We start from the raw sequence: 23,660 nt of genomic DNA, 5'->3' as shown, positions 1-23,660 counted from the left end.
AAACTGTTGAAGGCCCTAGGCCTCCACTTAAGGCCCAGCCTCAGCATTGCTGTCAGTCAGGGCTGCTTTGCATGGCTAGAATAGGGCGGCTTAGGTCTCCACGGGTGGCTGCAGCTTTGAATTCCCACTTCATCACCCCCAGACTCATTGAGGGGGGCGCTGTGTCTGGTCTACAAAACTTCCCCTACTCTCAAGAAACCCTTACACCCCTTGCTTGGACCTTTCTCCACTTAAGAACCCTCAAGGTGATTTAATAACTGTAACCAGGAGTGTGGGATTGCGCTTGGGGACAAAGGGGGGCATGGGACCCCTCACATAACTATTATTTCACTGAATGATCGAGATTCCAGTCCTGATTGTGCTCATCAAGATCTTCTTTTTTTTTTATTGAAAAGTTTTAAAATACAATTTTCCTTTAAAGAACCCCTCCCTCCTCCCCCCTCCCTCCTCCCCCCCCTAGCTCCCCCCCTCCCCCCCTACTTCCCAGAGCTAACTAAATACAAGGTATATATATATATATATATATAAAACAGACCTAAACAACCATATACTAACAACTATAAATTCTAAAATCCATCACTCTCTAGCTTATATAGGATAAAGCAAACCTTAACAATATTAAGTATATATATATAAAAAAAATCTAGAATAAGAAAAGGACACTCTCTAGCTTATATAGAATATAAACTTATATAGAATGGAACAAACCTTAATAGTATTAAATATATATTAAAGACAAAAAAAAAGGAAAGAGAAAGGAAAAAAAAAAACCCTTCTCAACCCTATACTTATCCTAAATAAACTCCATCCATTTTATCCATTCCATGATATAACATTCTTACAAATAATTTTTGAAATTAACCAAGAATCCCAAATCAAAAAACTTTAAAGTCAACTCTTCTGTATTCGGATCTTCTTGAATCAGGATTCTATATCCATAATTTTATATCCTCAACAAATATTTCCCTATTCTCATCCCTTTTCTAAGTCGTTTGCGGATTGTATTCAGATTACTGTCAGCATCTAAACCTTTCTCATTTCTCTTTGCAGGAGACCAGTGACGATGTGTCCATGAGCTCCACAGAAGAGAAGTGGTGGTGGTGGGGGGTGTTCTTGGATCGGGACCCACCAACCTTTGGCCGGGACTCCATTCTAGAGATTTTGGAAATCGTGGCCCGGTTGGAGAAGCAGCTTCCTACACAAAGGGGCCAATCGATTAAGGAGAAATCAAACTGGTCATCAGTGAGGGCCATACCTGACCTTGACCCACAGGGAGGAACAAGTGACCCAGAGACCTCTTAGTTGTAACTTTAAAGGTGAGTAAACAAATCTTGATTAAATCTTGGTTTGGAGAATAAGCATATATTTTTAAAATCTTTATTGGACAAAAGAGCAATGCATAGAAGTTGTGTTTTGCTCCCAAAGTGCTGGGTCAAACTGTAAGGTAGCTCCATTGAGGACTACATGGTGAGTGCGATTGGGCAAGGCAGTTATGAATCCCTCGGGTGGATCAAGGCCTCATTTCTCAGTGGCTGAGGTGACAGTGGGCTAAAGTCCAGGTCTGGGTTCAGTGACCGCTGGCTGAAACTGTTGAAGGCCCCAGGCCTCCACTTAAGGCCCAGCCTCAGCATTGCTGTCAGTCAGTTGAGGGGGCCCTGAAGAAGCTTACTAATGCTTTGGGACACATTGCTTAACAACAGTAAGGAACACACAGCTTGGAGAATGGCGCAAGGCTGCAAAGGCCTCCGGTCTAGGGATCAAGGCCTCATTTCTCAGTGCCTGAGGTGACAGTGGGCTGAAGTCCAAGTCTGGGTTCAGTGACCCCAGGCCTCCACTTAAGGCCCAGCCCCAGCATTGCTGTCAATCAGGGCTGCTTTCCATGGCCTGGATAGGGCGGCCCAGACTTCCATGCGTGGCTGCAGCTGTGCATCCCACTCCATCACCCCCAAACTCATGGGTGACCTGAGCCTGGTCACCTGGATCTCCCCTACCCCCAGACATGCCCACGTCCCTTGCCTGGGCCTTCCTCCTACCTAAAGTTTCAGGCCTTCTTTTTCACCTCGTCATAGGACGAGAACCAAGGAGGAAAAGATAGGAGTCATTGAACAGCAGAAGAGTTTGCCTCCGAGGGATCTGGGGTGACGAAATCAGTGGAGATTTTGTCTGGGGTGTACTGCGGACCCCTGCCCATGACAGACTGGTTGGATTGGAAGACCTTCATGGTCCCTTCCAAGGCTACGATTTTGTGATTCTCTACCTTTGTCAAAAGGAAACATTATTCTCGTCTTTTTTCTTTTTCCACCAGCAGGAAAACAACTCTGACCAAAGATTCACCTGCAAGTCAACTTTCAAGAGATAGTAGAAAATCAGCACCAGGCAGCAACTGCCAGAAAGCATGGAGGGCGGGAAACTCACAAATCCCCCGTCAGACACAAGCAGCTCTCCGAAAAACCACAAAAGAACCCATGAATGCTCAGAGTGTGGGAAATCCTTTGCTCGCCGGTCCCTCCTTTTGAGCCACAGGAAGGTCCATGTGGGAAGCGGATCCAGTCAAGGATTGGAGGGTGAGAAATCCCTTTTTGGAAAAGATGCCAAAGATCTCAGACGCTCCTCCAGATTAAAACCCCATAAATGTGAGGAATGTGATTTATGCTTTGGTCAAAAGTCACAGCTTCTTACCCATCAGAAAATCCACACTGGAGAGAAACCCTATCAGTGTCCGGAATGTGGGAAATTTTTCAGTAAAAAAAGCAATCTCAGAAAGCACGAGAGAATTCACACAGGGGAGAAACCTTACAAGTGTTGGGAATGTGGGAAGAGCTTTTCTTGGACGGGAAGTCTTTGGGTCCATGAGAAGATTCATGCAGGAATAAAATCTTACAAATGCTTTGAGTGTGGAAAATGTTTCATCCAGAGTTCAACTCTTCGGACTCATGAGAAAACACACAGAGGGGAGAAAAATGAAAAGTGCCTCAAATGCGGGAAATGTTTTTCCGAGAAATCAAGCCTGGTGCAGCATCAAAGACGTCACACCGGAGAGAGACCCCATGAATGTCCAGAGTGTGAGAGACGATTTATGTCTCTTTCTGATCTTCGGAGACATCAGAAGAGGCACAAAGGGGAGAAACCCTATCAATGTGGGGAGTGTGGGAAAGATTTTCTTACACAAAGAGAGCTTCAACTTCATGAGAGAATCCACACGGGGGAGAAACCATACAAGTGTGGGGAGTGTGGGAAATGCTTTACCCTAAAACAAAGCCTTGGAAGGCATCAGAGGCTCCACACAGGAGAGAAGCCGTACAGATGCCTAGAATGTGGGAAATGTTTTGCTCAACATGGAAACCTTTGGAGACATCATAAAATCCACACGGGGGAGAAGCCGTACAGGTGCCTAGAATGTGGAAAATCTTTTGCTGAAAAAGGAGCCCTTTGGACACACCATAAAATCCACACAGGGGAGAAGCCATACAAATGCGTGGAATGTGGAAAATGTTTTGCTCAACAGGGAAACCTTTGGAAACATCATAAAACCCACACGGGGGAGAAGCCATATCAATGCTTCGAATGTGGACAATTTTATTCTACCACATCAAACCTTAGAAGTCATGTAAAAGTTCACACAGGGGAAAGAAACTACAAATGTTTAGACTGTGGGAGAGCGTTTGCTCATTCATATACCCTTAGAAACCACAGCCGAATCCATACAGGTGAGAAGTCTCATAAATGCTCGGAGTGCGATAGATGTTTTTCTCAAAAAAATACTCTTGTGAGACATCAGCGAACCCACACTGGAGAGAAACCATATAAATGTCTGGAGTGTGGGAAATGTTTTGCCCGAACCTCATCACTTTGCAAGCACACCAGAAGTCACGCAGGGGAGTCGCCTTACAAGTGTGCAGAGTGTGAGAAAACGTTTCCTTGTAAATCTCAGCTAAAAAGGCATCAGGAAGTCCATCGTAGAGACAAACCCCTTCAGTTGTGAAGAATGTGGAAAACATTTTTGTAAACGTCACATCTTATAATTCACCAGCAACATCACACAATCCCAGAAGGGAAATCCTACAGTTTTTTGGTGTGGGGAAACCTTCACAATCAGGAAACCGGCATGGCAATTTTTTTTTGTCCCAGTTTCATGTGCTTTTTGTACACCAAACTATCCACCAAGGAGAGATTCCAGAAATGCTTCGAGAATGAACGAACCTTTATTGTCAAAGTACAACCATGTATACATTGAGATTAGCTGAGCCTCCCTCCGTGCTTCCACCCCCCCAACTCACAGTGACAACAAACCTCCATCTTCAGCAGAATTCAAAATTTTATTTCTGATTTTTTTTAAATTTTTCATTTTGTATATTAAGATTTTGTGATCCAGAAGAGAAGAAGGAAACTCCGATTAGACGCCTCAGATAATATGAGGTCGTGGAAATTGCCTTGTGATTCCATTGCACCTAAAATGACAGGGAGATCCCATTTTCCTCTTGAATGTGTATTTACCTCCCAGCCAACCCAGAGCCCAAGGACCTCCTAGTGGTCTCCCATCCAGCACTGCCGAGCTTTCCTAGAGTGGCCAGGGGTGTCCTCTTAGCTGAGACAAGCACATTGGAAGGGAGGGTCTCTGGGTCTGGCAAGATGGGGTTAAGGCAAGTCTGGGGTCCAGTTAAAACTCGCGCTTCTCAGAGAAACTGCAAAGAGGGAAAGAGTTTGTGCTGAAACCTGGGGGGTGGGGGAAGGGCATTTGCTGATAATTCAGTAGTAATTTTGGAAAACCTTTTTGTAAGGAACAAAAATATTAGTGGGAAAAGTAATATTTTTGTGTTGGTCAACAGCTGGTTTTAAAATTAATATAAAGATCACAAACTAAATATGAACAAGGGAGAGCAAATAGAACTGTTGGGGGGGGAAGTGTAAGAAAGATGAGCATTATTTTTTAAAAATAGAAATTGTATGTCAAAATAATTACGTTAAGGCACGGGGTGAAATCGAGAAGGATGTGTTAAGATGTGGGAATTACAACGCTGGCTGGGGAGAATTTCTGTGATTAAAAATGAATGTTTTTACCTACTTCCGTGACGTTTCTGTTTAAAACAAAAGTTGAATTTTAAAACTCTTCAGGATGCAAAGAAAAGAGGATAGATAGTCTGATTGGGAAATTCTCCTTTGCAGCCTGTTCGGTTTGGACAAAAATTATGAGTTTTGCTGAGAAATCAGAGAATTTTAAAATAAGAAGAGCAGGAGCTGAAATTTGGGTGGCCTGGTTTGTACGTGGTACAACTTCAACAATCCTTGTGATCGAAGTGATGCATTGAGAATCCGGAAGGGGTATAAAACCGGGACGGTGCCCGAGAAACCGTTTGCAGAAGAAGGCGATTTATGGGAAACGAAAAGAGGAGGCAAAGGGAAACGGTCACGTATGGAGAGTTGTTAGAAAAAAGGAACACGGGAGAATACAAGGGGAAGTCAGGAGATCAGCAGAGGGATTTAATTTCTCTCCGTGTTTCCTCTGTAGAGTCGAGAGAAAGATTTGAAGCGGACAAAAGGTCACTTTGGAATTAAACACGGACATACTGGGAGACGGAATTTGAAACGGAACTCCTGTATGTTGGCTAAAGATGAACATGAAGTGGCTCAAATGTATCAGCTTTTTCTAAAAATTGAAATGGACAAAAAATCAAGTTAAAGAGCGTACGGCTAGCTCTCGACTTACAACAGTTCACTTAGGGACCGTTCAAAGTTACAAAGGCGCTGAAGGAAGCAACAAGTTACAGTTAGAACAATTAACCAGTGGAACAACCTGCCTCCAGAGGCGGTGAAGGCTCCAACACTGGAGGTTTTTAAGAAGAGACTGGACAGCCATTTGCCTGAAATGCTATAGGGTTTCCTGCCTGAGCAGGGGGTTGGACTAGATGACCTCCAAGGTCCCTTCCAACTTATTATTATTATTATTATTATTATTATTATTATTATTATTATTATTATTATTATTACATATGACAATTTTTCACACTTAAACCAATTGCAGCAACCCCAATGGTCACGTCATCAAAATTCAGATGATTGGCAGCTGACTCCTCTTTGTGACAGTTGTAGTGTCCTAGGGTGCTGTGGGTCATTTTTTGCGACTTGGCAGAAGGCGGCGATTTATAGCGATTTCTTCCCAGCCTTCCCCCCCCAACTTCAGCTGCACGGAGGACCCTGCCCCGCTTCTCCTTCCATCCCGTCTCAGACGCCGAGGGGACCCCGGACCGTCTGGGGGGGGCCCTGCCTTCCTGCCCCTCCCACCCCCCGGGAGCGGCTCTTCCTCGGGGTCCATATTCCCCCCCCACCCTTTTCTCCAGCCTGCGGGAAAAGTTGCCATCCTCGCAACTCCCTCCGTGGCTCTTTGGCGGTCGTGGCGGAGCTTCCGTCTCCGCCCAGATGCCGGAGCAGGCTGCAGCCCTGCCCGCACACAGCAGGGCACTCTTCGCATGGGCAGAGGAACCCTGGACACAGCGGAGGAATTCAATAGGGAGTCCCAGGTGGTGAATGCAGAAAGGGGGAGGAGCTCAGGTTGCAAAGGGGCGGGGCTGCAAGTCGGGGAGAGAGAGAGAGAGACCAGAAGCCCCACCTTCAGCCTCCCACTGGCTGGATCTCCGTGTCCCGCTTCGCCCAGTGCTGGATCCCTTGGGAGAGCTTTCTGGGTCCCAGTTTGGGCTGCTCTCCCTCCGGTCTCCAGGCCACCCCTCCTGCCAGGAGAGCTTTTCCCTGCCAGGAGAAAGGTAGCTGGGGATCCCGCTCTTCGGCTTGACAGGTTTTGCTGGAGATTCGGCTCAGACACCGTAGCAGCCTTCCAGTATTTTAGGGGCTGCCACAAGGCAAAGGGGGGCAGGTTGTTCACCAGAGCACCAGAGGGCGAGACGAGAAACCACGGTTGGAAACCGATCAAAGAGAGAAGCAACCTGGAATTGAGGAGAAACGTCCGGACACTGAGGACAATCAACCAGTGGAACAGCTTTGCCTCCAGACATCGTGGGCGCTTCATCACTGGAAGTTTTTAAGAAGAGGCCGGACAGCCACTTGTCTGAGACGGTATAGGTTGAACTTCTGCTTAAGCAGGGGGCTGGACTAGAAGACCTCCAAGGCCCCTCCCAGCTCTATTCTACTAAATCAATACAAATAAAAAAAATAACATTATTTTCATTCTGCAGTGTGGCTTAGCCTTTCCAGGCCTGTTTACCCCTCTCAGCTTCTTGCATTGTCCCTGAGAACAAGCGCCAGAGCCAGGCTGCTCCCACAAACTCTCTTCTTTCCTGGAGATTGGGAGATGGGCAACCCAGAGAGGGTGAGACTCTGCAGAAACCCCCGCTGCCACGCTCACGGCCTTAAGAGACCCCCACCCAATTTAAATTCCCAGGACGGAGGGTCCTCGTGTAACCCCAGCACCAGCGGCTGTTACAGATAACCATAAGACGCAAAGGTTTCTGAATTAAAAACTCTTCGGATGCAAATTAAACACGAACCATCCACTGAGGGAGGGAGGATCAATAAAGTCTTCCAGCAGGTAACGAAATATGGCAACTGGAGGACAAGAAACAACGGATGGAAACTAGTCAAGGAGAGAAGCAACCTAGAACTAAGGAGAAACTTCCTGACAGTTAGAACAATTAACCAGTGGAACAACCTGCCTCCAGAGGCGGTGAATGCTGCAACACTGGAGGTTTTTAAGAAGAGACTGGACAGCCATTTGCCTGAAATGGTACAGGGTTTCCTGCCTGAGCAGGGGGTTGGACTAGATGACCTCCAAGGTCCCTTCTAACTTCTTCTTATAATAATAATAAGTTGGAAGGGACCTTGGAGGTCATCTAGTCCAACCCACTGCTAAGGCAGGAAACCCTATACCATTTCAGGCAAATGGCTGTACAGTCTCTTCTTAAAAACCTCCAGTGTTGGAGCATTCACCACTTCTGGAGGCAGGTTGTTCCACTGGTTAATTGTTCTAACTGTCAGGAAGTTTCTCCTTAGTTCTAGGTTGCTTCTCTCGACTAGTTTCCATCCATTGCTTCTTGTCCTGCCTTCAGGTGCTTTGGAGAATAGATTGACTCCCTCTTCTTTGGGGCAGCCCCTGAGATATTGGAACACTGCTATCATGTCACCCCTCACCCTTCTCTTCGTTAAACTACACTTACCCAATTCCAGCAACCATTCCTTATATGTTTTAGCCTCCAGCCCCCCAATCATCTTGGTTGCTCTTCTCTGTACTCTTTCTAGAATAGGGGTAGGCAACCTCGGCTCTTTTATGACTCATGGACTTCAACTCCCAGAATTCCTGAGTCAGCTCCCAGAATTCCCGAGTCAGCATAGCTGACTCTGGAATTCTGGGAGTTGAAGTCCATGAGTCCATGACTCTGTTCTTTTATGACTCATGGACTTCAACTCCCAGAATTCCTGAGTCAGCTCCCAGAATTCCTGAGTCAGCATAGCTGACTCAGGAATTCTGGGAGTTGAAGTCCATGAGTCATAAAAGAGCAGAGGTTGCCTACCCCTGTTCTAGAGTCTCAACATCCTTTTACATCGTGGTGACCAAAACAGGATGCACTATTCCAGGTGTGGCCTTACCAAAGCATTGTAAATTGGTGGTGGTGGTATTTATTATTATTATTATTATTATTATTATTATTATTATTATTATTATTATTATTGTTATTGTTATTGTTATTGTTGTTGTTAAATTCATTGCTGTTGACTGGCACTCTGAACGGAGAGCCTAAAGAGGAAAACCTAATAAAAAGGAAGATCGCTCCGTTCAACCGGAGCAGGAGGGGCTTCCAGCCAACAGACACACTCTTCGCATGGGCAGAGGAACCCACGACGCGGACGCACACACCCCCCCCGCAGGAGCAGAGGAGGCTTCGGAGCACGTGGTCCCGGCTGGGAAGGCAGACTATAGAGAGGGCGGAGGGAGTGGAAGGGAAAGGAGAGGAAGGGGCGGGGCGGGAGCAGATCGGACGCCCGGGCATGCGCAGAGAAACCAGGGAGGCCGATGCCCAGCCGAGAAACCGGGCGCCCAGGCTGGGAAGGCAGATTGGAGGGCGGGGGGAGTGGAGTGAAAAGGAGAGGAAGGGGCGGGGCGGGAGCACATCGGAAGCCCGGGCATGCGCAGTGGAACCACGGAGGCCGATGCCCAGCCGAGAAACCAGGCTCGGAAAGGCAGATTGGGCAGGGCAGGCGGGAGGGAGGAGCGGAGCCTACCGAGGGGCGGGGCCTGCAGTCTGGCCCGCCGCCAAGCCCCGGATGCTGCCCAGCAGCGGCTTCCACTCCTCCGTCCAGCGGAGCCGCCTCTGCCGGAGCTGCGAGGCTGCGGTCGGTGCCCGGCAGGCGGAGGGAGGCAGCTGCACCCGCGCCCCACGCCGCCTCCTAGGCTTCATGGCGGGCGTCTCCGGCTCCCTGGGCTGACTCGCCCGCGCCAGGCAGGAGCAGCCCGGGACGGCTGGGCGCCCGCTTCGCCCGGAGCCCGAAAGGAAAGACGCGGGGAAGCAGGAGGGCTGAAGAACCGGAGCACCCATGAGCCACGCCAGATCCGCTTGGCAGCGGCAGCAGCACCAGCCTGAGCAAACCGTGATCGCCGCCTGCTCCAGAGTCCCGAGGTGGGCTGCGGAAGAGAAGGGAAACCCGGCCGGATGTCCACCGCCCTTCCGCTCTTTCGGTCATTTGGACAAAGGACGCAATAGGTTTTGTCCAGCGCAGGGCTGGGGAGCCTTGCCTCTTTGTAAGGACTTAATAATAATAATAGTAATAATAATAGTAATAATAATAGTAATAATAATAGTAATAATAGTAATAGTAAGTTAGGACCTTGGAGGTCATCTAGTCCAACCCCCTGCTCAGGCAGGAAACCCTATACCATTTCAGGCAAATGGCTGTCCAGTCCCTTCTTAAAAACCTCCAGTGTTGGAGCATTCACCCCTTCTGGAGGCAGGTTGTTCCACTGGTTAATTGTTCTAACTGTCAGGAAGTTTCTCCTTAGTTCTAGGTTGCTTCTCTCCTTGACTAGTTTCCATCCGTTGCTTCTTGTCCTGCTTTCAGGTGCTTTGGAGAATAGCTTGGCTCCCTCTTCTTTGTGGCAGCCCCTGAGATACTGGAACACTGTTATCATGTCACCCCTCACCCTTCTCTTCATTAAACTACACATACCCAATTCCAGCAACCGTTCCCTATATGTTTCAGCCTCCAGCCCCCTAATCATCTTTGTTGCTCTTCTCTGTACTCTTTCTAGAGTCTCGACATCTTATTTACATCGTGGTGACCAAAACTGGATGCAGTATTCCAGGTGTGGCCTTACCAAAGCATTGTAAAGTGGTATTAGTACTTCACTTGATCTTAATTCTATCCCTCTGTTAATGCAGCCTAGCACTGTGTTGGCTTTTTTGGCAGCTGCAGCACACTGCTGGCTCATGTTGAAGTGATTGTCTACTAGGACTCCGAGATCCCTCTCACAGTTACTACTATTGAGCAAGGTACCACCTATACTATACCTGTGCATTTGATTTTTCCTGCCTAAATGTAGAACCTTACTTTTTTCACCATTGAATTTCATTTTGTTAGATAGTGCCCAGTGTTCGAGTCTGTCTAGATCCTTCTGTATCTTAAGCCTATCTTCTGGAGTATTGGCTATTCTTGCCAGCTTGGTGTTGTCTGCAAATTTGATGAGTTCCCCATCTATCCCCTCATCCAAATCGTTAATGAAGATGTTGAAGAGCACTGGGCCCAGAACAGAGCCCTGGGGCACCCCACTACACACTTCCTTCCATGTAGATGCAGTTCCATTGAGGACCACACGCTGAGTACGGCCTGTCAGCCAGCTACGAATCCATCTGGTGGTGATGCTATCTAACCCACATTTTTCTATCTTATCAAGTAGTAGGTTGTGATCTACTTTATCAAATGCCTTACTGAAGTCCAAGTAAATTATATCTACAGCGTTCCTCTGGTCCACTAATTTTGTCACTTGGTCAAAGAATGTAATAAGATTTGTCTGGCATGATCTGTTTTTGACAAACCCATGTTGACTTTTAGTGATGACTTTGTTTGCATCAAGGTGTTCGCTAATTTGTTGTTTGATTATCTTTTCCAGAATCTTCCCAGGTATTGAGGTCAGGCTGAAATGCCTGTAGTTTCCTGGATCTATTTTTTTCCCTTTTTTGAAGATGGGAACTACATCAGCTCTCTTCCAGTCCTCTGGTAGTTCCCCAGTGTTCCAGGATCTATGAAAAATATAGTTCAGGGGTTCTGAGATCACGTCTGCCAGTTCCTTGAGAACTTTGGGATGTAATCCATCTGGTCCTGGTGATTTGAACTCGTCTAGGCTGGACAGGTGTTCACTTACCATTTTCTTGCCTATCTTAACTTGCGTTTCTATTCTGTTTTTTATGGCACTGGTTTTGGTAGGTTGGACTGTTTTTTCCCTTTGTGTAAACACAGATGCAAAAAACGAGTTAAATAGTTCTGCTTTCTCCCTATTGCTTGTCACCTTCTTGCTACTTTCCCCCACTAATGGACCAATCATTTCCTTAACTTTTTTCTTGTTTTTTATATGTTGAAAGAAGCATTTTTGGTTATTTTTGACTTTGGTCGCAAGCCTTAGTTCAATTTGAGCCGGAATGCCTCAACCGGCCATGCTTGACTGAGGAATTCTGGGTGTTGAAGTCCACAAGTCACGAAAGAGCCAAGGGTTGCCTACCCCGGGCGTGATCTGTTTTTGACAAACCCAGGTTGGCTTCTAGAAAGAGCTTTGCTGCTTTCCAAGTGTTCACAGATTCCTTGCTTCGTTATCTTTCCCAGGATCTTCCCAGGTATTGATGTCAGGCTGACTGGTCTATAATTTCCTGGATCCCTGATTTTTTTTCTTCTTCTTTCTGTAGTGTTTTATAAAATGTATAGGGAAAAGCAAGAAAAGAGAATAAGAAATTGTTTACGCTAACCTGAACTCTCTTCCCTCCTCTCTTCCTTATGCGATGCCTTAATTTTGGGGATTCCTTATAGCAGGGGTTGGCAAACTGAAACAGCAAAAGAGCCACTCAGAACCGGTTCCGTCACACACAAAAAAAAGTGGGAGCCGCAAAATGTGCGCGCGTGTGCACGCACGTGCATGCGCAGAACAAGGCAAAACGTGCACTTGCCCTGCCCCCGTCCACCTCTAGTATGGATGGCTCTGCCAAAAGAAAAGCAGCAGAAGAGCCTCCACTGCCCCATTGAGAGAATGGAGCGGCAGAGGCTTGCAAAACGGCGGATCGAGCCTCTGCCGGCAGCGGAGGCTTACAAAACGGCGGATCGAGCCTCTGCCGGCGGCGGAGGCTTGCAGAACGGCGGATCCAGCCTATGCCGATGGCAGAGGCTGGATCCGCGCTCTGCAAGCCTCCGCTGCCGGCAGAGGCTCGATTCACGATTCTGCAAGCGTGTCCGGGTGGCACTGCTTCTGCACCAGCGGGATCCAGGCGCCCACCTTCTCCAACGCCTCCTGCACCGTCTCATGGCCCAGCAGGTTGGGCAGCCACATATTGCAGTACTCGATCCTGCGGCACAGCAGCAGCGAGGCGGGGATGGGCTTACAGTTGGACCGCTTGTAGGAAAACTTGGGCTCTCCAAAGAGGAAGAGCCCACCGGCTGGGCTGAAGCAAGCCGCGGAGATGCAAAGCAGGTGCGGGAGAAGCTCGCTGGGGCGCATCTTGCTGAGGGGCGGCGGAGGGGAAGCGCGCGTGTGCGCTCTGAGCGGGCCCCGGTCGGGAACCCCCGAAGCTGCCAGGAAAGGAGGAGGGAGTGACGGGCGGCACAGAGCTTTCCCCTCCCGCCAGCCATGTGCAGCTTCCCCGAAGCGCTCCTGCTACCTTGACGGAGGCGCAGCCCGCCACTCTCCTCTCTGCAAGCCTCCGCTGGCGGCAGAGGCTCGATCCACCATTCTGCAAGCCGCCGGCAGAGGCTGTATCCGCCGTTCTGCAAGCCTCCACCGCCCCATTCTCTCAATGAGAGACGGCAGCAAGGTTTTCGCAGCAGGGGAGCCCGAGGAAGGCGCAGCAGGTCGGTAAAGGGCTGCTGCCGACTCACCCGAGTCCCTCCCCACCCCAGTCTTTTGCAGCAGAAAGAGGAAGGCACAGCATACAGAAAAACGGCCCACTCACCTTTCCAGCAGTCCTCCAGTGTCTTCCTCCGCTGCCGCCATGTGGAGTCCAAAGAAGAAAGGAGGTTTGTGGGCAGTCCCACAAACCAAAGAAGTTCAACCAATCAATTCAAACTTTGCGAGTTTTTTTTTCGTGAGAAGTTTGAATTGATTGGTTGAACTTTTTTTAGTCCCACTTTTTTTGGGGGAGGGGGACTGCACATGCCGGAGGACTGAGACGGCTGAAAGAGCCGCATGCGGCTCCAGAGCCGTGGGTTGCCGACCTGTGCCGTATAGGTACTCCTCGAATTATGACCACAATTCAGACCGGAATCTCAGTCTTTGAGAGAAGCGGCCATTAAGTCAGATGTCATATGACTGTTTTGCTCAAAGACTGCAATCCTGTACTTGTGGTGGTTAAGCTACTTCACAAGCAGTCAAAGTCCCAGTTAAGGAATGTGGGTTTGCTTGAAGTGGGCAGGGGAGGCCGTGTGAGTCCTGGCACAGGAAATGTGGAAGTTGACGGGCCCTGAAGAAGCTTACGGATGCTTTGGGACACGTTTCTTAGCAACAGTATGGAACACGCGGCTTGGAGAACGGCGCAAGGCTGCAAAGGCCTCTGGTCTGGGGATTAAGGCCTCATTTCTCAGTGGCAGCGGAGACAATGGGCTGAAGTGCAGTCCTGGGGTCAGTGGCAGATGGCTGAAACGGCTGAGGGCCCCAGGCCTCCACTTAAGACGCAGTCCCAGCATGGTTGTCAATCAGGGCTGCTTTGCATTGCCCGGCTGGGGCGGCTCAGGCTTCCAGGAATGGCAGCAGCTTTGCATCCCACTTCATCACCCCTGAACTCATGGGGGGGCTGTTCCTGGTCTCTAGGACCTCCCCCACCCCCGAGATGCCCCCACGACCATTGCCTGCCCCCCCATTAAGAACCCTCAAGATCACTTCATGATTGCAACCAGGAATGTGGGATTTTGCTTGTGGAGGGGAATGCTCATGTGACCCCTTACCTGACCACTGTTTCAATGAACGACCAAAATTCCAGTCCCGACTGTGGTTCTAAGTTGAAGACATCTCTCCTATAGATGTAGGGCCTCTACCATTGTCTTGGTGTACCGAGGACCCTACCCTGGGCAGAGGGTGAGAGATTTTGTGATTCTCTACATGTCTCAAAAGGAAATATTCTCAGTTTGTTTTTCATTTTAACAGCAGATAAAAGATTGTTACCAAAGATTTACCTGCAAGTCAACTATCAACAGATAACAGAAAATCAGCACAAGGCAGCAGCCGCCAGAAAGAATGACGGGCGGGAAACTCTTGGATGCCCTGTCAGACACAAGCAGCACTCGAGAAAACCACAAAAAAACCCATCAATGCTCAGAGTGTGATAAATCCTTTGCTCGCAGAACCCTCCTTTTGACCCACAGGAAGCTCCATGTGGGAAGTGGATCCAGTGAAGCTTTGAAGGGTGAGAAATCCTTCTCTGGAAAACACACGAAAGATCTCAGACGCCCCACCAGACTAAAACCTTATAAATGTGAGGAATGTGATTTATGCTTTGATAAAAAGTCAAACCTTCTGACACATCAGAAAATCCACACCGGAGAGAAACCTTATCAATGTCCGGAATGTGGGAAATTTTTCCGTCAAAAAGGCCATCTGGGGAACCATGAGAAAATTCACACAGGGGAGAAACCTTATAAGTGTTGGGAATGTGGGAGGAGCTTTTCTCGGAGTTCATATCTTTGGGTCCATGAGAAGATTCATGCAGGAATAAAATCTTACAAATGCTTTGAGTGTGGAAAATGTTTCACCCAGAGTTCAGCCCTTCGGACTCATGAGAAAATACACAGAGGGGAAAAAAGTGAAAAGTGCCTAGAATGCGGGAAATGTTTTTCCAGAAAAGGATATCTGGTAATACATCAGAGAATTCACACTGGAGAAAAACCCTATGAATGCCCAGAATGTGAGAGACGATTTGCAAATTCTTCTGAACTTCGGACACACCAGAGGAGGCACAGAGGGGAGAAACCCTATCAATGTAGGGAGTGTGGCAGAAATTTTTTTACACAAAGTGCATGTCGGAGTCATGAGAGAATCCACACAGGGGAAAAACCATACAAATGTGGGGAGTGTGGGAAATGCCTCACTCAAAAAGCAAGCCTTTTACAGCATCAGAGGCTGCACACAGGAGAGAAGCCGTACAGATGCGTAGAATGTGGAAAATGTTTTGCTCAAAAGGGAAACCTTTGGTCACATCATAAAACCCACACAGGGGTGAAGCCATACCAATGCATTGAATGTGAAAGATTTTTTTCGACCACACCAGCCCTTAGAAATCATGTGAAAATTCACACGGGGGAAAAAAACTACAAATGTTTCGACTGTGGGAGAGCATTTGCTCGGTCATGTCACCTTATATGTCACAGCCAAATCCACACAGGAGTGAAGCCGCATAAATGCTCAGAGTGTGATGAATGTTTTTCTCGAAAAAGTACTCTTTTGAACCATCAGCGAATCCACACTGGAGGAAAACCACACAAATGTCTGCAGTGTGGGAAATACTTTGCCAAACCTTCAGCACTTCGCAGGCACACCCGAAATCACGGAAGAGAGTGGCCTTACAAGTGTGTAGTGTGTGAGAAAACTTTTCATTGCAAATCAAAGCTAAAAATGCACCAGAAAGCCCATAGTACAGGTATGTGAACAATGTGGAATCAATTTTTTTCCAAACTTCACACCTTACTGCTCACCTGGAACTTCACCCAGTGACAGAAGGGAAATCCTAGAAATGTTACTTTTTCTAGTCAATTAACTTTCAGTACCATCTTAGAATACACAATTGAGCCAAAGTGTATAAATCTTGGGAGTGTGAGAATATTTTGCTTGCTAAACTGCATTAGTAACTTGCCAGAGTGATTGGCCATAAATTGTGGCCATAAATTGTGAAGAGTCGTAACTCAAGGCATCCAGGTATTTCTGTTTTTTATTAGACCCCTGTTGATCAATAAGGAGAACAGAAGATTTAGAGAGACGAAAACGGGGTGAGGGATGGAACGAAGACGCATCTGGTTTTTTATTTAGTGATAAAGTGTTGGTGTTGAATATGCTGGCTGAGGATGAAGAGAGAAAATTTCTTTTACTATCTTTTTTGGAGGCTTTTCTTTTTTCCCCTTTTTTATATATTCACACGCGTATTTATATTAAAATTCTTTGTTTGATCTGTGATTATAATCCTTAATAAAAGTATTGTTCAAAATTATCAACAGGACTTTTTTCAGGGCATGTACTGAGGGTGGGGATCAAAAAAATCAAGATGGACGTCAAGTTGTGCCATACCGTACAAAGTCTTGCTGCTTTTTAGCTGTGTATGTGATGTCCTTTAAAACAGCCACCATCTTGGTTCTTGTGACTTCCTCCTCCCTCACTGACACACTCGTGATTAATTGAGCCATATCTTACTTAGGGCAGGGCTTTTCAACCAGTGGTACGGGCACCACCTGTGGTACATTGGCACCTGGCAGGTGGTACGCGACCATCTTAGAAAAGTGGTGGGGGGGGAGGGGAATGAGCTGAACCGGTGGCAGCACCGCACAAGCCTGAGCGAGAGACGGCTGGAGCTGCAGGGCTGTCAGGGCTCAGCGGAAGTGCCAGGATCAGCGCCAGGCTCCAGCTGGAATGTTGCAGCATCTCCAGGGTCTTGTGATTTACATTCAGATGCTTGGCAACTGATTCATATTTATGACGGTCACAGTGTCCTAGGGTCATGTGAAGTGACCAAAACCTGCTGCAAGCACCCAGCAGATGGGGGGGGGGGATAAAAACCAAACACCCCCCACCCCCCCCCACTGCCAATCCTCAACAGAAATGTTCCCAACAACAGAATGAACGTTCAGGACATTGAAATAGAAACAGGCATTTGGGCAGATCATAATCCGTTGAAAACGACCTGGAAAGGATTACAAAAAGGGCCAAGGTGGACTTTAAATCGTTCCATATTAAAGGAAAAAGAATTTATAGAGTTAACAAAAAAAGAAATGGAATTCTTCTTCAAAGAAAATAGAAAAGAAGATACTACTGTACAAAATCCATGGGATACAGCTAAAGCGTATTTCAGAGGTATAGCGATAACATATATGGCAAGAAAAAATAAACAGAATAAACAAAAAAGCCGAATTTCAGAGGTAATAGAGGTACAAATACTGAAAAAGGTAAAATATTTGGGTATATATTGATCAGCTAAGTGCTCAACAATAAAAGAAGATAATTACATAAGGTTATTGAAACAAATGAAGCTAGACTTGGAAAAGTGGAAGAATTTAAAACTGTCATTATTAGGAGGAATTGCTACAGTTAAAATGAATATATTGCCTAAGATTTTATTTTTGTTTCAAACAATTCCGATAAAACTTGGGAAAAATGTTTTTCAAGAGTTGAATTCATTAATTTTGAGGTTTCTATGGCAAGGAAAGAAAGCTAGAATAAAGATGAAAACCTTGCAAGATACTAAGGAAAATGGAGGCTTTGGCCTACCTGAGTGGGCTTTGTATTATCAAGCATCTGTATTAACATGGGTGAAAGAATGGATAATGCTTAGGAAGAAAAGGTTGTTATACTTGGAGGGACATGACGTACAATTGGGGTGGCATGCTTTTTTGTGGTATGGTAAAAACAAAATTCATAAGTATTTCTGTATTAGAAATGCTTTGATAATAGTATGGGAAAAAATTAAAACGAAAATATATGTAAAAATTCCAGGGTGGTTATCAACAATTGAAGCTTTTTCACACACAAATCTGTTAGATTTTGAAAAAATAGAGATATTTTAAATACTGATGGGACATTAAAATCGAAACAGGAGCTGGAAAATCACGGTATCAACATGTCATGGTGGATACGCTTACAAATACAAAATAGATGTGAAAAAGATATGAAACTGTATGGATTCTATAAAGAACAAACTGTATTTGATATTTACTTCTGATGAGAAATTAATTAAGAAAATGTATAATTTTTGTTAATCTTAGAGGTGGAAAGTGAAAAACTTTGGTTATAATATAGAATTAGAAAAATGGCAAGAATTATGGGAGAGAAATTATAAATTGACAATGTCAATTTATAGAAAATGTCAAATTATAGAAAATCTCTATAAAATGTTTTATAAATGGCACTTGCCTCCAGCAAGATTAGCAAAAATGTTTAAAAATGTATCAAGTAAATGTTGGAAATGTAAACATAATTTAGGTACATATTATCCTACCTGGTGGACATGTGACAGAGTAAAGGCATATTGGAAAAAATACATGCTTGGCTATTCGGCGAACATGTAATATTTAATCCTGAATTTTTTGTTATTAGGTATAGTACCAGAAAAGATTAATAACCAAAATCTATATTTGGTTTTACTCTTATAATCGCAGCAAGAATAAATTATGCTTAATGCTGGAAGAATGAAGGAATACCTTCAGAAGAAGAAGTAATAAAAAAGATACTGGAATGTGAGGAGATGGACAGATTAACTATGAGGCTAAAAGATAAAGAAGGAACAGAATACTACCAAAGCTGGAATTTATTCTACAAACGGCTAGAAGAGAGAACCAAAGGGCAGAACTTGATTATGTATTAGCGTGATATGAACCCAGATCACGCACTGTTTGAAAAACTAACATATGCATGTAGAGGGGGGAAAAAACAATAAAAATCTTATATATATAAAAAAATGTTCACAATGAAAACCTCGGATAGGAGGAAGAGCGCCGCTGGGCAGGCAGGCAGGCGTCTTGCTCGGCTGTGGCTTGAGTAGCACTTTTTCAGTGCCACTGTAACTGAACAGTCACTAAGTGAACAGTTGTAAGTCGAGGACTACCTGTACGTTGCAAAGGGGCGGGGCTGCAAGTCAGGAGACAGGAGAGACCAGAATCCCCACCCTCACCCTCCCACTGGCTGGATCTCCCTGTCCCGCTTCGCCCAGCGAGGATCGCTGCTGGATCCCTCGGGAGAGCTTTCAGGAGAAAGGTAGCTGCGGATCCCGCTCTTCGGCTTGACAGGTTTTCCTGGAGATTCGGCTCAGACGCCGTAGCAGCCTTCCAGTATTTGAGGGGCTGCCACAAGGCAAAGGGGGGGGCAGCTTGTTCACCAGAGCACCAGAGGGCGGGGGCGAGAAACCACGGTTGGAAACTGATAAGAAGAAGAAGAAGAAGAAGAAGAAGAAGAAGAAGAAGAAGAAGAAGAAGAAGAAGAAGAAGAAGAAGAAGAAGAAGAAGAAGAAGAAGAAGAAGAAGAAGTTGGAAGGTCATCTAGTCATCTAGTCCAACCCCCTGCTCAGGCAGGAAACCTTATACCATTTCAGACAAATGGCTGTCCAGTCTCTTCTTAAAAACCTCCAGTGTTGGAGCATTCACCACTTCTGGAGGCAGGTTGTTCCACTGGTTAGTTGTTCCAACTGTCAGGAAGTTTCTCCTTAGTTCTAGGTTGCTTCTCTCCTTGACTAGTTTCCATCCGTTGCTTCTTGTCCTGCTCTCAGGTGCTTTGGAGAACAGCTTGACTCCCTCTTCTTTGGGGCAGCCCCTGAGATACTGGAACACTGCTATCATGTCACCCCTCACTCTTCTCTTCGTTAAACTACACATACCCAATTCCAGCAACCGTTCCCTATATGTTTTAGCCTCCAGTCCCCCAATCATCTTTGTTGATCAAAGAGAGAAGCAAGGTGGAATTGAGGAGAAACGTCCCGACAAGTTAGGACAATCAACCAGTGGAACAGCAGAGACACACTCTTCGCATGGGCAGAGGAACCCACGACGCGGACGCCCCCGCCCCCCCGCAGGAGCAGAGGAGGCTTCGGAGCACGTGGTCCCGGCTGGGAAGGCAGACTATAGAGAGGGCGGAGGGAGTGGAGGGGAAAGGAGAGGAAGGGGCGGGGCGGGAGGAGATCGGAAGCCCGGACAGAGGAAGGCACTCTCCGCATGCGCAGAGGAACCACGGAGGCCGATGCCCAGCCGAGAAACCGGGCGCCCAGGCTGGGAAAGGCAGATTGGAGGGCGGGGGGAAGTGGAGGGGAAAGGAAGGGGCGGGGCGGGAGCAGATCGGAAGCCCGGGCATGCGCAGAGGAACCACGGAGGCCGATGTCCAGCCGAGAAACCGGGCGCCCAGGCTGGGAAGGCAGACTATAGCGAGGGAGGGGGAAGTGGAGGGGAAAGGAGAGGAAGGGGCGGGGCGGCAGCAGATCGGAAGCCCGGGCATGCGCAGAGGAACCACGGAGGCCGATGCCCAGCCGAGAAACCGGGCGCCCAGACTGGGAAAGGCTGATAGGAGGGCGGGGGAAGGGGAAAGGAAAGGAAGGGGCGGGGCGAGAGCAGATCGGAAGTCCGGGCATGCGCAGTGGAACCACGGAGGCCGATGCCCAGCCGAGAAACCGGGCGCCCAGACTGGGAAAGGCTGATAGGAGGGCGGGGGAAGGGGAAAGGAAAGGAAGGGGCGGGGCGAGAGCAGATCGGAAGTCCGGGCATGCGCAGTGGAACCACGGAGGCCGATGCCCAGCCGAGAAACCGGGCGCCCAGGCTGGGAGGGAGGAGCGGAGGCTACCGAGGGGCGGGGCCTGCAGTCTTGGCCCGCCGCCAAGCCCCGGATGCTGCCCGGCAGCGGCTTCCACTCCGTCCAGCGGAGCCGCCTCTGCCGGAGCTGTGAGGCTGCGGTCGGTGCCCGGCAGGCGGAGGGAGGCAGCTGCACCCCGGCCCCACGCCGCCCGCTTGGCCTTAGGAAAGACGGGGGGGGGAGCAGGAGGGCTGAAGAACCGGAGCACCCATGAGCCACGCCAGATCCGCTTGGCGGCGGCAGCAGCACCACCAACCTGCTGCCTGCAATTAGTGCAGGTTCGAGTCCCACCATGCTCCAGGTTGACTCAGCCTTCCATCCTTCCGAGGTAGGTAAAATGAGGACCCAGATTGTTGGGGGCAATTAAGCTGACTTTGTAATAATGCCGCTGGGGGGGGGGTTTGAAAGCCCTAACAAGCAGGCATATACGTAGAATTAAGGCTACTGCTAAGCTTGTAAGCCGCCCTGAGTCTTTGGAGAAGGGCGGGATATAAATGTAATAAAAATAAATAAATAAATAAATAAATTGAGCTGACTTTGTAATAATGCCACTTGGGGTGTGTGTGTGAAAGCCCTAATAAGCAGGCATATACATAGAATGAAGGCTACTGCTAAGCTTGTAAGCCGCCCTGAGTCTTCGGAGAAGAGCGGGATATAAATGTAATATAAATAAATAAATAAATAAATAAATAAATTGAGCTGACTTTGTAATAATGCCGCTTGGGGGGGTGCGTGTGTGCGAAAGCCCTAATAAGCAGGCATATACGTAGAATGAAGGCTACTGCTAAGCTTGTAAGCCGCCCTGAGTCTTCGGAGAAGGGCGGGATATAAATGGAATTAAAATAAAAATAAAATAAAAAATAAACCTCCGCCCCGCCGCAGCCTGAGCAAACCGTGATCGCCGCCTACTCCAGAGTCCCGAGGTGGGCTGCGGAAGAGAAGGGGAAACCCGGCCGGATGTCCACCGCCCTTCCGCTCTTTCAGTCACTTGGACAAAGGACGCAATAGGTTTTGTCCAGCGCAGGGCTGGGGAACCCCTGCCTCTTTTTAAAGGACTTGTGGACTTCAGTACCCAGAATGCCTCAACCGGCCGTCCTTGACTGAGGAATTCTGGGTGTTGAAGTCCACAAGTCACGAAAGAGCCAAGGGTTGCCTACCCCGGGCGTGATCTGTTTTTGACAAACCCACGTTGGCTTCTAGTAAGAGCAGTGCTTTTTTTGTAAAAGAAAAAGGTGCCGGAACTGACACATGTCATACAACCCACCTTGCCTACCCTACAAGGTTCCATCCAAAAAAGGTGCCGGAACTCCGTTCTGAGCATTCTATGAGAAAAAAAGCCCTGGGTAAGAGCGTTGCTGTGTTCCAAGTATTCACAGATTCCTTGCTTCTTTCTTTCTTTCTTTCTTTCTTTCTTTCTTTCTTTCTTTCTTTCTTTCTTTCTTTCTTTCTTTCTTTCTTTTCTTTCTTTCTTTCTTTCTTTCTTCTTTCTTTCTTTCTTTCTTTCTTTCTTTCTTTCTTTCTTTCTTTCTTTCTTTCTTTCTTTCTTATCTTTCCCAGGATCTTCCCAGGTATTCATGTCAGGCTGACTGGTCTATAAATTCCTGGATCCCTGATTTTTTTTTTCTTTTTTTCTGTAGTATTTTATAAAATGTATAGGGAAAAGCAAGAAAAGAGAATAAGAAATTGTTTACGCTAACCTGAACTCTCTTCCCTCCTCTCTTCCTTATGCGATGCCTTAATTTTTTATTTATTTCTTTATTTATTTTTGGGACTTATATGCCGCCCTATCTCCTGAAGGACTCAGGGCGGCTGACAACAATAAAAAAATACAACAATACAAAAGTTAAAAAAGAATTAAACTAACAGCCCCAATAAAAATTAAAAATTAGAATTAAAAAAATAACAACATTTTAAAAATCCCTGTATTCAATCCAGGTCAGCCTGATGGAAAAGGAATGTTTTAAGGCCGCGGCGAAAGGACTGGAGATCCGGGGCCATCCAGAGCTCAAGGGGAAGTTGGTTCCACAGGGCTGGCACTCCCACAGAGAAGGCCCTCCCCCTGGGGGTCGCCAGCCGACATTGTCTAGCCGACGGCACCCTGAGAAGGCCCTCCCTGTGTGAGCCCACTGGGCGATGGGAACTCATTCCCAGCAGCAGACAGTCCTGCAAGTATCCTGGGCCTAAGCCATGTAGGGCTTTAAAGGTAAGTACCAGCACCTTAAATTTTGGGGATTCCCTATAGGTACTTCTCGTATTATGACCACAATTCAGACCGGAATCTCAGTCTTTGAGAAAAGTGGCCATTAAGTCAGATGTCATATGATTGCTTTGCTCAAAGAGTGCAATCCTGTTCTTGTGGTGGTGAAGCTATTTCACAAGCAGTCAAAGTCCCAGTTAAGGAATCTGGATTTGCAACGCGACTTGGACAACGGCGCAAGGCTGCAAAGGCCTCCGGTCTGGGGATTAAGGCCTCATTTCTCAGTGGCAGCGGAGACAATGGGCTGAAGTGCAGTCCTGGGGTCAGTGGCAGATGGCTGAAACGGCTGAGGGCCCCAGGCCTCCACTTAACACGCAGTCCCAGCATGGTTGTCAATCAGGGCTCCTTTGCATTGCCCGGCTGGGGCGGCTCAGGCTTCCAGAAGTGGCAGCAGCTTTGCATCCCACTTCATCACCCCTGAACTCATGGTGGGGCTGTTCCTGGTCTCTAGGACCTCCCCCACCCCTGAGATTCCCCCACGACCATTGCCTGCCCTTCCATTAAGAACCCTCAAGATCACTTCATGATTGCAACCAGGAATGTGGGATTGTGCTTGTGGAGGGAAATGCTTATGTGACCCCTCACCTGACCGCTGTTTCAATGAATGACCAAAATTCCAGTCCCGACTGTGGTTCTAAGTTGAGGACATCTCTCCTACAGATGTAGGGCCTCCATGACTGTCTT

The 23,660-nt window shown here is 47.4% G+C and overlaps 1 long non-coding RNA gene across 1 annotated transcript; it reads left to right on the top strand.

Moving 5' to 3' along the window:
- Window positions 1–9,257: 9,257 nt before the first annotated feature.
- On the top strand, window positions 9,258–16,388 carry LOC310636542. Its single transcript, XR_014491737.1, has 2 exons — window positions 9,258–9,704; window positions 14,336–16,388. It is a non-coding gene; the product is annotated as an uncharacterized lncRNA (long non-coding RNA).
- The last annotated feature ends 7,272 nt before the right edge of the window (window positions 16,389–23,660 follow it).

This window comes from Vipera ursinii, assembly GCF_947247035.1.
Source record: "Vipera ursinii genome assembly, chromosome: 2".
NCBI classification, from domain to species: domain Eukaryota; kingdom Metazoa; phylum Chordata; class Lepidosauria; order Squamata; family Viperidae; genus Vipera; species Vipera ursinii.
The sequence above is the reverse complement of the archived record's forward strand: the minus strand, read 5'-3'. Positions and strand labels throughout refer to the sequence as shown.